This window comes from Anopheles funestus, chromosome 2RL, assembly GCF_943734845.2.
Source record: "Anopheles funestus chromosome 2RL, idAnoFuneDA-416_04, whole genome shotgun sequence".
NCBI classification, from domain to species: Eukaryota; Metazoa; Arthropoda; class Insecta; order Diptera; family Culicidae; genus Anopheles; species Anopheles funestus.
Window position 1 is genome coordinate 71,800,601 of NC_064598.1, and position 12,882 is coordinate 71,813,482.

Below are 12,882 nucleotides of genomic sequence, written 5' to 3' on the forward strand. Positions count from 1 at the left end.
GAATGTTGAAAATAGATTCGGAATTAATTTACAAGAATTATTGGAAATCTTTCATGAAATGTTTCACGGACGAACTGAAAGGGAATTAGTTAATTGGACTATTCATCTAGGGCAGTAAGTGAACTTTAGGATTAGCAAATGAACTATGTAATAATGAATTTGACAGACGAATACACAGTCACAAACAGAACGGCGCGCGACGATTACGGCTTTCTCGGCTTGGTGGAAAAAACTCCGAAAATTTACAGCCAGCACTCCGTGAGAATTTCTCACAATGTCAGATTCATACGATTGTTGTTGTGCTTTTGTTCGTTATACTATTAGTTTTTAAAATTTTCGGCTAAAATTGGAGGAAAACTAAGCTTTTTGCAATTTATTACTGGTTATAAGAATTTGTAGTCCCTATTTTGGAAAATATTTGTTTAAAATTTCGTTACAAAATTTATTTTTTATCTCAACTGTTCAATCCTTCCATGTAAACATACCGCTCATTTGACATTCCATATAAATTGCACGTGATTCTATTTCAATTTTTGGCTGATTCGTTAACGTATTGCATTTTTCCATATCAATGGTCGCGTATTTCATATTCGCTTGTGCGAATTTTTAGCATTTGCAGTTCCTTGTAACGGGTTTGTTAACAAGCACCAAGAAACATCAGTCCCAACAATTTAACATATTGACAGCAACTTCAGTGGTTGTTACTAAATAAAAGCTTCACGCAGATGAAGAACATCTTACTTAGTAATCATGTTACAATAAATCCAGCTCTTGAACTTCAAATCACAGCCTAGGTAAGGAAGCTGGTCGGACAAAAGTGCCCTCTAACCGTTACAATTGAATTAAGTAGTGCAGCATAGGAGGGCACGATGAATGCGCGCTGATGGATTCACAAAAGGAGCTATCTTTCATACACCACTTGCGCCCCCGGAGGCAATTTGACGCGAGCGTCAACCAACGGGAGCAATAACGTTGTTGAAGTTGCTGCACTTATAACTTCACTGCTTCCTTCTGTTGCTCTCTTCACCGTACCGTATACACTTTGAGGCTGAGTGTTAAAAACGTTTATCTTTTCATCATCATCATCATCATCATCGACGTCGCGTGTGTTCCGGGAGAGTCCAGCATAACATGGCCACGGTGTGGTAGTTTGGTACCCGCGCGAACCCGGGACCTATAGATAAGTACAGCTTTGTGTTTTCTTACGAGCAGCTGGTGGATGGTGAATTTCTTCCCACGCAAAGAGAAATTCAGCCAGCACGAGGAGAGGAAGAGCTTCAAGCCAGACATAATGTTCGCCAGAACTTGCAACCGTTTCGCAGCAGAACAACGGCTTGCAGAGTGTGCCTGGGGTTATTAGTTGTGAAAATATACTTGCAGGCCAATATCTGTTCTCGGATATTCAATGAGCGGAAAATTGGTGCACATCAGCTTAGTTGCACTAAATTAAATATTTATTATTTTTGAAACTGCGTTGAGTGAGTTATTATATTTGAATGAAATAAAGTTTAACCAGCGTACTCTCTAGACCATTTTGGATGTAAAGTGGTACTTTGTAACAAAAATTTACACAATTTCGTATAATGTAGTCTGATGATTTTATAATAATTTACAGATTGAAGCAATCGTTTCAATAGAGTAGAAAAACAAGCTCTAATTGGGAATTACCATCAGAGGAGAGAATGAAGTTTAAAAAATGTGATGAAATTAATTATTTTATTTCCAAGAGTAGCACAGTTAAACTACAACAATATCACTGTCTACTGTGCGACAACGTGTAGCAATTTTAAGGATAAATAAAATGTATCTTATGCTTTCTCCTGTGTAACGTCTGATACATTGTGAACTTAACTAACAAAGGCGTAGGAATTTCTCATGATCGTTAGTGGTGAACTATCCATCTGCATCATCTGGATACTGGTTTTTTTTGTATGTGCGTTAAAATGGATCTTTATTTTTTGTTGTTATTGTAGCATACGCTCCCCCCCGTTTGCAAATGTTTGGTATAGAAAATTTTTCATCATACCACTGGGCTCACCACAGCATTATACCCACCGCATCCATCCACCCTTTCTCTACTACAAGAAGATTCATTTGTTTATTTCTCCCACCGCCCGTCCAACAAAACCCTTCCTTCTTCAACAAACCAACCGCAGAGTCCAACAAAAGTGAAACAAAACAGCTTGTTAGCTAGCGGGCAATGTCTTAAGTAGCTTTGTCCCTTGGAATACAGTTACTTGGTTAGGAGAAAAGTATTAACAAAAAAATGCTGACTAATGATACAGACACACACACACTGAGTGCGTAAATCCCATCTCTCACACGTCAACCTCCCTTTTCCGTTACACTCTCGACCACGATACATCGAACAAAATTTAGTTCAGTCAAGTGAATCATGTTAAATTATGTACAACAAAAAAAGCAGTAACACAGAAACCGCAGAATGGATACCGATCTTACTCTCGATCGCAGAAAGTGTGGAAGTCTCTTTTTTTTTGCTAACAAATCAACAAAAAAGTAAACTATGTGTATACACTGCAATAAGATTTCGCTCGCAAAATGCAAGTTTAAGAAAACTGTTTTGCAAAGGCGGCAAAAGGGACGCCAAGGGGGGAATAAAGCAAGCATAGACAAAAAACATCGCCAACACCGACCGACCGAATCAATCCAATTATGTTGAAATTGTGCGTTTCATTTCACGATTTTCCCTGCCCAACCTTGCCCCTGCCGGGCCTTGTTGGTAAATGTTTCAAAAAGCGGACCAATCTTTCAGGCTACACATGACCTATAATTACTCGGCTTGAAACATGATGCATTTGACAGAGAAGTGTGCTCGTTGAATTATAACGCACAAAAAAAAAGCGTTTATAGCGTCCCGTTTGTTTCGGGACCTGCACATCTATCTGTGGCTCCGCAAACGCAACTTTTCCACGACTCCCCCCAATGTCGTGTGGGTCTTGATAGACAGAAGAAGCCACACATATCACACCGCGCAGCAAGCACATATCCAGCGCTATCATAAGTATATGAGGAGTTGCTCGGACGTAAGATAATACGTTGTGCAAGAGTTTTGACATGTCATATGCCAAATGGAAAAGTCAGTCCAAGCAAAACTGTTGGATATTATGTTTCGTTTTCATTCCCATTTCCGCCTCGTGCAAGAATTTTGGAATGAGATAGCAATGTTTTCAATTCCGATTGCACACCAAATATTGCTCACAAACTCTGAAATCTGGATAGCGAATATCCTTAAAACCAAACAAATAATAACGATCTGCAAAAAGCAAAACCCTTGAAGAGGAGATATTATTTCTTTTACGTTCCTTCTATGTTATTAAAGCGTCGCAGAAGATTCTTAATCATTGCTGTCAGTCCAACATCTTTACAATCACCGCCCACGCCTCTTTATGTGCTTAGTAAATAAAATAACCATCATTACTTAACACCTACAGACAAGAGAAGAGGTGCGTTGACTGTTGCAAAAGACACACCCTTCGCAAAAAAATAATCAAATTATTTTTAATAGTTTGCAGATCTTAACTTATGCTTTTGCGTGATTTTATTAATTCTACTTACTTTTGAAAATAAAGGCCACACTTTGATAAGTTAGCTTCTCCACAAGAGGTTCTTCTACTCAAGACCTTTAAGTTTGCTGCAGTTGTCGAAGATTTATGAAACAAAAGTGTATTTTGCCAATCACCTTTGCTCCTTTGATCCTCGTTAATGATGTTTATTAAATAAAAAACACGGTTCGTCACCAACACTCCAGGGGTCAAATATGACTGCCACGATTTGCGATTTGTTAGTATTGATCACACACACATACACACAGATACACTTTTCGATCACCTTTTCGACAGTGCCAATAATCAACGGTTGATACACGCACTTTATGCCAATAAATAAAAAGAACACTTTTCACTCGCTCTATTAAATTGCTGCCGTAAAGAACAAAGAATGAAAATATTTTAAAGGGAATAATAGAAAGATCACACAAAAAATAGGGCTCAAATTTCTTCACCAAAAAAAAAAAAATACACAACTTGGTAACGAAAGCTGACCGCAGCAGCCAGGGGATGTGTGTTTATGTTATTATTATTATTTAATTATAACACAGTAGGCTTTTTTTTGCAACTTTTTTTTTCTACCGAAACATTAACCGCTCTCGTGTTTTTCCCCCTTGTCTACCGTTACTTCCCAACTTTCTTTCTCTTTTTTTTCTTCTTTTTGTTTTCTTCTCTAAATGTTGGTCCATATCTTACATTCGCACACACGCACACACAGTTTACTTGCCCGTTCGCAATGCCCAAAATGCCTCCCGATCAACCAAGGCATCATCCACTGTAGGAACACCATCATCATGTTGCATATGTTCATCGTTTTGGCTTAACTTCTTTGCCTTCGTTCGACACACGATAAACTCGGACGGAAGAAGAACAAAAACGACTTTTAAAAAAAAGGCTTTGCAGAGGGGCTTTTCGTCGGAGTCTGCAATATATATATAAAACTAACGCGCTGTACTGCACTTCTTCCCGCAAGTGTTGAGAAGTTGTTGTGGTAACTTTATATTGCGAACTAACCCCCTTCATCCTTTACGCTTTGGCGTCTTCGTTCGTTAGAGGTTAGGTCGTGAAGATTTGAAGAGTTCGCTTTTTAGTGTGTACGTGTGTGTGTAGCCCGGTTATCGTATTGCGTTTCCTTCATCGACTGTGTCGATTCATCGTCGATTGAAGGGTGCACCAAAGCGGTGAACGACGCTGTGTTCCAGCGTTGGATTCTAATGGAAGAGAACACAACCTATTGACAGCATCCTCCTCTTTCACGGGCTCGTTGATTGAGCATTTTCTTCTTGTTGCACCGATCATCACCCCGGTTAAATTTTGCAGCATGCCGGTGTTGTTCTGGTGCTTGCGTATTTCAAACATCCTTCACACTTGCGTTCTTGTACAATTTCCGATGCGTAGCGGAGACGCACGCGCAAAATTCAGGTACACAACCCCAATGGCAACATACAATTCTACCCCACACACACATAGGAGTGAGACATTCGCACAAAACGGGAATGAACGCGAACACAAAACGGGCAACGAAATAACGTGGGCAGAAAAAGAAAATCTCGAGATAGGACGACATGTAAACCCGGTGGCACCAGCGCACAGGACAAAACCGGTACAAATAACGTCAACCAAGAGCACTACCAAGCAGACCCAACGCTTGTCTCTTCCTTTTTTGACCCATGCGAGAAGAGATGCCGATAAGATTCGACCGGCCCAAACAGCTCGCGAATGAATGGCTTAATGACACGAGTATTATGGGTAATACCTGCAAGGGAATCTGTGGAACCAAATCCACAGAAGGCGCAAAGGATGTAAGAATGCGTGTAGAGCCTTTGGCCGAAGAATCTAGATTTGTGGCTCAATGAAAGAGATGTTCTGGGGTAGAATTTGTCGGAAACACGTTACCCGGGGGGTACCACCAAACTAGTTCCAGACGCATTAACTCTTCTTATGCTCTGTGATGCTGACACGGGATCGGATAGTGTAGTAAAAATAGTTTTAATCCTCCTGGAAACGTTCTAGCAGGTAGCGCGGACCCCTTACCCAAGGAGCAGCAATCATTCTCGAAGATGTATTGCTTCTTTTTTTTATGCTGTTCTAATCGAACACCGACACTATATGTGACGGTGAAATCATTTAATGTTCAAATTTTAACCATCAAACTCATGCATGCCATTCGATTGGGTCACAAGAAATATTTTTTTTTGGGGGGGAAAAATCTAATACTCTTAGACGATGGATGCGGCTAAATCGACACAAACCATAGGAGTAGCGAGAAAAAAAACGGCACAAATAAGCGTAAAGCCTCATGCCAAGCCAAGTGTAGAAAATTCAAATCGACAGCCGCTGCTCAGTTGGGCTATCATAAAAAGCAACGGTCAAATTGAACACTGACCTCGTTGGAGGAAAGCGAACAACCCGTAAAGCGCGGAAAACAACCTTACGCAGAAGAGGAAGATCGGGCTGCTCCCAAAAAAACAAAAAAACCGGGCAACTTTACCACCATCATCATCACACGAGTGGGTGCATTAGTCGAGTTCGACCGCCAGGGATCATTTCCCTCCGATATACAGGAAAATCCAGTAACAGATGTAGAGAAAGAGAGAAGAAAGAAAAGAGAGAGAGAGAGCAAACTTGAAAACGAGAAAGCAAGAGCATTCTGATTGTGCTCGGAAAATGGTCCAGCACTGGTTTTCTTGTTGAGAAGATCAGGGATAATTTTCCTTTCTATGGATATCCCACCCCGTTGTACGTGTGCCAAAACGACGATGCTGTAGTGTGTGAGAAAGGGAAGCGGAGTGAACAAAAGGGCACCACTATTGCTGCAGGGGAAAACTCTTATACTACAGCCACCCCCGTGGGAGGGGATGGGTAGACAAAAAGGGTGGTGGTTCATTGTCTAACTTTTGTGCACTTCCGTGGCAAAACGTAACGTGTCCTGGCGATTGTGGACACGCGTAGGAGCACAGCCTGCTGTAACCTGTAATGGCTTTATTACGGATTTGGTGTAAACACGATTATTGCTGAACTGCACTAAACTTTCATCGAGTTATCCATGAATCACACTGCGGGCTTTACATTTTTTTCTGCGCGATGTGAGACGAATTTTAAAAAGTGCCAGAGACATACACGTTAATGACACATCCCGCGTATGCATCACCGCCCTTATACACTTCTTTCTTTTTTGTTTGCCTTTCAAAAAATGCACTTCTTTTTTTTCATTAAGTTTTATACGTTCTTACACACACGCACATTTTACACATCAATTTTCAACGGTCAAAAGCGCACAACACACTGTTCCAAAACTACCAATATTTTCAATGAAAATGGCTGATCTCTAGTAAAATATCATCCCCCTGGCCGTTTGCAAGGGAAAACACACAGCATAAATCCTCAGCAAACAAAACTCACGGGAATTAAACGCCTCTTCACAGCACGAACGTCGAACACAGAATGAGAGAACCGTCAGGCGAAAGAGAGAAGAGAAGCCCACGTTCCTGCGAATAATGCGAGATCAGACAAACCACCAACGGGTACGCTGCTGTGTATATGTATGTGTACCCGTTGGAAAGCAGTGAAACAGAAGAGGAGAGCGATATTTAAAAAAAGCGAGAAGGGAATATCGTGCTCTTTCTTCTTTGTTCGTTCATAATGGCAAAAAGCCGCTGCGAGAGAAACGCGTACGCATACAAATACACATTGCCTTCACCTGTGCACATTAAACGCATACACGCATCATACACGCACACACATTCATCCATTGTGTTGCGGCTGCATACAACAACAAAAAATACACCTTCTCGCAGCACATCCTGCAAGTGCGACAGAGACGGCAAAAGATTGAACTGATCAGAGCCATATACTGGGAGCGCTATTCTTCTAGAGGTGCTAGAGTGAAATGGCACGATACAAACCGAGGAAAATTGTGTGTCCGCACAAGGGGGTTGCAAATTCTCCAGTATAACATTTCCTCTAAATTTTTGCAAAACCAAGAAAAGCGTCCAGCATTTTACTACGCGATGAGTCATGTTTCTTCCAAACGATCAAGTGCCTCCGCCTGCTGGAAATCTATAAATGCCTTCTGCAAATAACAGATGAATCATCAATGGATCGTCACGAGCTGGGAGGCAGCACCGTGTTTCAGACACACAGAATAATGTTTGCTCTACATGTTTGGACGGTTCATATTGCAATATGGGTTAAACTCATACAGATACACACACACTTTTTCTTCAATTGGGAAAAGTTATTTATTAACCGATTCAAAACAAAGCCCAAATGACGAATAGAAACTGTCATGTCAGATAGCAAACAAACGACCCCAATTCGCTCCCCATTTTAACATTGCGAAGTATTCAGATGTAAAATAGAATACCATTTACAGTACAACACGTGTTTTGGTATGTGATACACGAGACAGAAGTATAATTTCGTGAATGTCTAACACCCAGCACCCAATAATTTGGAGATGAAGCCGTTCGACCTCTCAAGTCAACGCAATCGGATCCTGAACGTTACTCCTCACGAACGCATTAGAGCGCAGTGTAGCGCCTTTGGAGGCTGCAGCTGCGGTCACTCTCTACATATTGTTCGACTAAAACAATCTCATTCGCTCTCTCATATGCGTTACGATAGGTCATAAAAGCGGTCTTACTGACGTTCTTCTACCCCCCACGTTTACTAACCGCCTCTACCATCCTAAGCCATCACACACACACACAACATGGAGATAGCGAATCAAAACCACCAGAAAGCAATCAGCAGAGCGAACTTCTCAAACTGCCCCAGAGTTTAAAATTCCCAATTTCCACAAACCCCCGTTATAAGCGGTACGTTTATCTCGTGCGCCTCATTCGACGACTTTGACCGGAATATTGGAAGTCATAGACGGGCGGGATGAGACGGCAAGGAGCAGACACAGATAGAAGATCGTCCAACCGCGAACAGATTGGCGGCTTATTGTCGGAGGGGGGGGGGCAAACGGACACCATCATCATCACCACCCTCCTCCTCCACCAAAAACATGCGCGCCAAACGTTCTTTGAGTCGAAAATTGAACACAAGAACCTGCAGTAAACATGGCAACGAGGACAGCATAGCGCCTCAGGAATAATCTCGTTCGTCGCTTAGTTCGACAAAAAGGGCTCCCCGGGGTGTGGAACCTTCGTCTGTACCGAATGCCCTCGAAAACGAACTTCTGCACCCCAAGTTCCTTGTCCTAATCCTAATGCAACATTCGTTGGTGACTGCCTTCGATACTGCACTCTCGACGGCCAGAGCATAACCCGGGTTTCTTTCTTTTGCCACTCAATTTAAACCACGACCCACAAACGGCTTAAAAAAAGCGAAGCACAACGAATTTGGGGATATAAAGCGTCGTCACTCGACCTAACTAACTTCACTCAAAACACACTCCGTGTACGCATACTAGCGCAATCATTCACCGGGAACGTTCTGTGCATATGCACAGTTTATACATACTACTATCCCCGCCATCGTGCTCCACGAATTTCTTGATCACACGACTGGAATCCAAATGGCGAACAGCAACAACACAGAGTCACTGTAGCGTAAGCGGCCCCCCACCGGACTTGGCAGCTGGTACGGTATGCTCCGGTAGCATACATTTGATGGTTTCACCATCAATTCCGGTAAGTGTACCAATTCGTAGCGAGCCATTTGTGATTGGGCAGGTCACTGTTTTGCCGGTAGCTAGAATCGCCGTTTTACCGTAACATTATTTGAGACAGTTTGGGGTTGGCTTAAGTAAGAAGATGCCTATTATAGATGAAAGATTAGCTATTTCATGTATCGAACTTCACCAAAGTCTAAGTTTGGGAAGTCTAAGTTCCAGAATGATTTCCGAACAGATGTACAAGCGGATTGCAGCGTAAAGTAGTTAACATCGATCACTATACCCTTTAACGATTCGTTCCGCGTGCCAGTCGTTTGGATTGGTAATTGCTTATTTTATAGCTCGAAGACACATTTTCCCTGAGAATATGTGTTTCGAAGTGTCATGATGACTTACACGCGCTACTGAGACATTGGTCCGCCCTGTTCCAAACTGACATACTACCCAATATTGATCTGAAGGAACAATAGATGGATGACGAGCTCGATCAGTATGCGTCATCACCAGATACTGGTGCATTAATCATATGGGAATAACTCCTATCAATTTAACATAAACGTAGGCAAAATCTTCCTCATAAAAAATTATTACTAATTGCAAAATCAGCATAATTCATAATGACGTACTCTAATATCTATAAAGGGGCGACCCGGTAATGTACGGCGTCGGTTCTACACGACAGGACCGGAGATCAAATCCCATCCGAACCAATACCTCCGTAGCAAAGACCGATTACGTGGTATTCGGCTACGTGGTATAAATAAGTCTAGTAAGTCAATAATGACCGTTATGTACTTTGAGGTCGTTAAGCCAAAAAAGAGAGAGAAAGAAAATACAGCTAAATGCACATGATAGGATGCGGAGGGCCCACTTTAGGAAATCGTGTAAGCGAATATGAAAGTAGGGATGGTTGATATAGAAACACCCAATATGTTAGCAAATCTCTCAATATTGATAGGAAATCGCGTGCAATTGATATGGAATGTCAGATTAGCGAGGCGGCTTGAATGCTGGGTATATATTTGTCGGTTCGAGAGTTATAAAAATGTTAACAAATATTTTTAAAATAATTTTAATTAAATTACGTAGTTTGTGGATTCTAAAATCGAATCAAAATTACTTGTCTAGTTTTAGTAATCAATTGAGCTATATTTTAAAAACATTATCGAAGCAAGCAGAAAATATTGCCTGCAGTAAAGTAAATATACTTCACATTGGTTGGAAAACATTTCCTTTTCTGTAAGTAAACAACCAATTAAGTAATTACAAAATAAAACGCAAATAAACAGTACTTCTGCTTCAAACACACAACAACTACGTTAACGATCATACGAAAAGATGCAACAGAGACGATATTTGAAGCATGAATAATGCATCGAAGCTATTTGCCTATAATATTAGGCTATAGAAAGCTGTTCCAAATGATACTGGCTGAAAAGAGCTACTTCTCGTTATGCAAATCAGATGTATCGATCCTAACAAAAGAAAAGGACAACAGACGAAACACGATACGGGCGACAATCATTCCGGAAATGGAATTTAGCAATCCACAAATAGCTACGCATAAAAGTAGCGCGCTACTTACATTAGGGATCTGCTGAAAGGACATTCTGTTTGCTATTCCTCGTGACACATACATTTTGGCGATAAGCATTTAGCAATCTCGCTCCCTTGTCAGTCTAGCCGTACGAGAGGAGATAGTGTTGCTTTTACAATCGGAAAGATAACACCAGAAGCCTCTTCCGCCGTTGTGTGTGACCGGTCTAACGGATGTTGAGTCAACAAACAGGAGGTAGGCGATTAGGATAGCGACAGAAAATGCATGGAGAAGGCAATTGCGAATGGAACTGCTTCCGTAACTCCGTAAAGTAAGGCTGTCTTTAGCTTTAGCCGAGGATCATAATTATGGGACTGTTTTTGCTATCCTATAATATGCAGGTTCCATGATAAGGTGAAGGTTCAGCAGAAAATTCTAAATCTTCGACACGAATGCTAACACACCAGCGACCGTACCATGTTCCGAAACTAACACACCATAAACAGGTTCATAAAATAATCAAAACTCGTCATTAGGAGGGTTTTTTTTTGTTGTTAAGATATCGGAACGGATACAAAACGGAAGGAAGAACGATAACACAACGTTGCCTCTAACGTTGCCTTTGCCATAGCGAACATACCGGGAGTGAAAAAGGAGAACTAACGCACAAAAACCGAGAAAGATAGAAGGGACATAAAAATCATGAATGTTAAGAATGCAGCAACAGTGATAGCGTCGAATAGGTTCGGGCATCCGCCGTTTTGCAAAGACGGAATCGTGCTGTGCTGGGTATTTTTGCAGACAAGAGTTTAGTTTCTGTTGAAACAACCCGCACCGAGGTAACGCAGGATGTTGGTGTAGTGATTGGAATTTTGCAAATGCATTCCAACACTCTGTTTGCATCTGATTTTTACTTCTTCTTTCATTTCCTGACGACGTTATGTGGCGACAAACGCGGACGAATTTGCCCTGGAAGAAGTTTCAAATTAATTCTCCAAACGCTAAAAAGACACAGCTACTTCGGAACGATGCAGATTGCGAGTATTTAAGGAAACGAACCGAGGGAGCTAATCCCATAAATTAATACACACTTTAAGAAATTTCCCAAAAATACACATAAGCCTCGTTTCGTGCTTCACTTCAAGAATTGAAGCATTATGCATACAAACTTGTGCCCATCAATTAACCATGTTCCACAGCTACCCACACGGTTTAATTTAGTTTCATTGAGAGGAATTAGAGTACCCGGCTGGGACAGTGGAATAAAATGATCGAACATGAAAGGAGAGCACACACACAAAAAAGAATATTCGCCTCCTTCTGCTCTTTTTTGATCAACCATCGGACACATTGTGGGGAGATGGGTGTTATTGCATTAATTCGCGAGGGTTTACTTATGCAAGGACCAGTCCCAACCAGTGGAACTGTAACATATGCAACACGGCGCAGATAGCACATCCACCGCACATTGAGCGCACATCGAGTACTGGGCATCGGACGGACAACAGAGAAAGGACAGCCCGCCGACATTCGTAATATCTGAATAACAATAGCGCTAAATTTACGCAAGCAACGCTTCCCACCGAATGTTTCGTTCAGTTTGGATTAACAGCATTAAATTGAAGCAACACACAAAAAAGGTATTATTTGCAATGTTCTTCACAACCCTGGGGGGGAGCATCACCAGTTCCGGGGTCTGTGCTTAGAATGTAGTTTTAAAAAGCATTTGCAGCATTCTTAATGTGAACTTTATTGTATTTCTGTGTGAGTAAAATTATACATACAGATGTTTGTTTTACATTAAACTGCGTTACAATAGCCGCAAATAGTGTTTGCACGAAAAAAGTTTAAAAAAAGTGTTTGACGGAAAAAGCAAACTTGATGTAATTGTAATGCTGTTCAAATTGTTTCACCATAAGTGAAAATTTCACTGTGAGGTAACTTTGCGTTCTCTCAACTTAACTTAAATCACCGTTACAGAAATCTATCCCCACTAAATGAAGATGAAGCATGAAACATTAGATAACACCGAAAAATAGGGAAAAGAAAACACGACCAAAAAATGCTACAAAAGTAAATTTTCATAAAACGAAGTAATGTCACGCAAGAACGATGCACAGGGAAAAGGCAAAAGGCTGCCGTGCCGAAAACAT

General features: G+C 41.3%; 1 protein-coding gene across 5 annotated transcripts in view; it reads right to left on the reverse strand.

The window, feature by feature from the left end:
• LOC125762520 (uncharacterized) overlaps nucleotides 1–12,882 on the reverse strand; it is a 65,000-nt gene that overhangs the window by 36,518 nt on the left and 15,600 nt on the right. For 3 of the 5 annotated variants that reach the window (XM_049424694.1, XM_049424693.1, XM_049424690.1), the window contains exons 1-2: nucleotides 6,969–7,079; nucleotides 3,577–3,938 (exon numbers count right to left, since the gene is read on the reverse strand). The exons of 1 other annotated variant lie outside the window; for it this stretch is intronic. The gene's annotated coding sequence lies outside the window, so the exon portion shown is untranslated. Of the gene's footprint in view, nucleotides 1–3,576; nucleotides 3,939–6,968; nucleotides 7,080–12,882 lie in introns of those variants that run through there. One more of the 5 variants, XM_049424692.1, reaches the window with a different exon arrangement.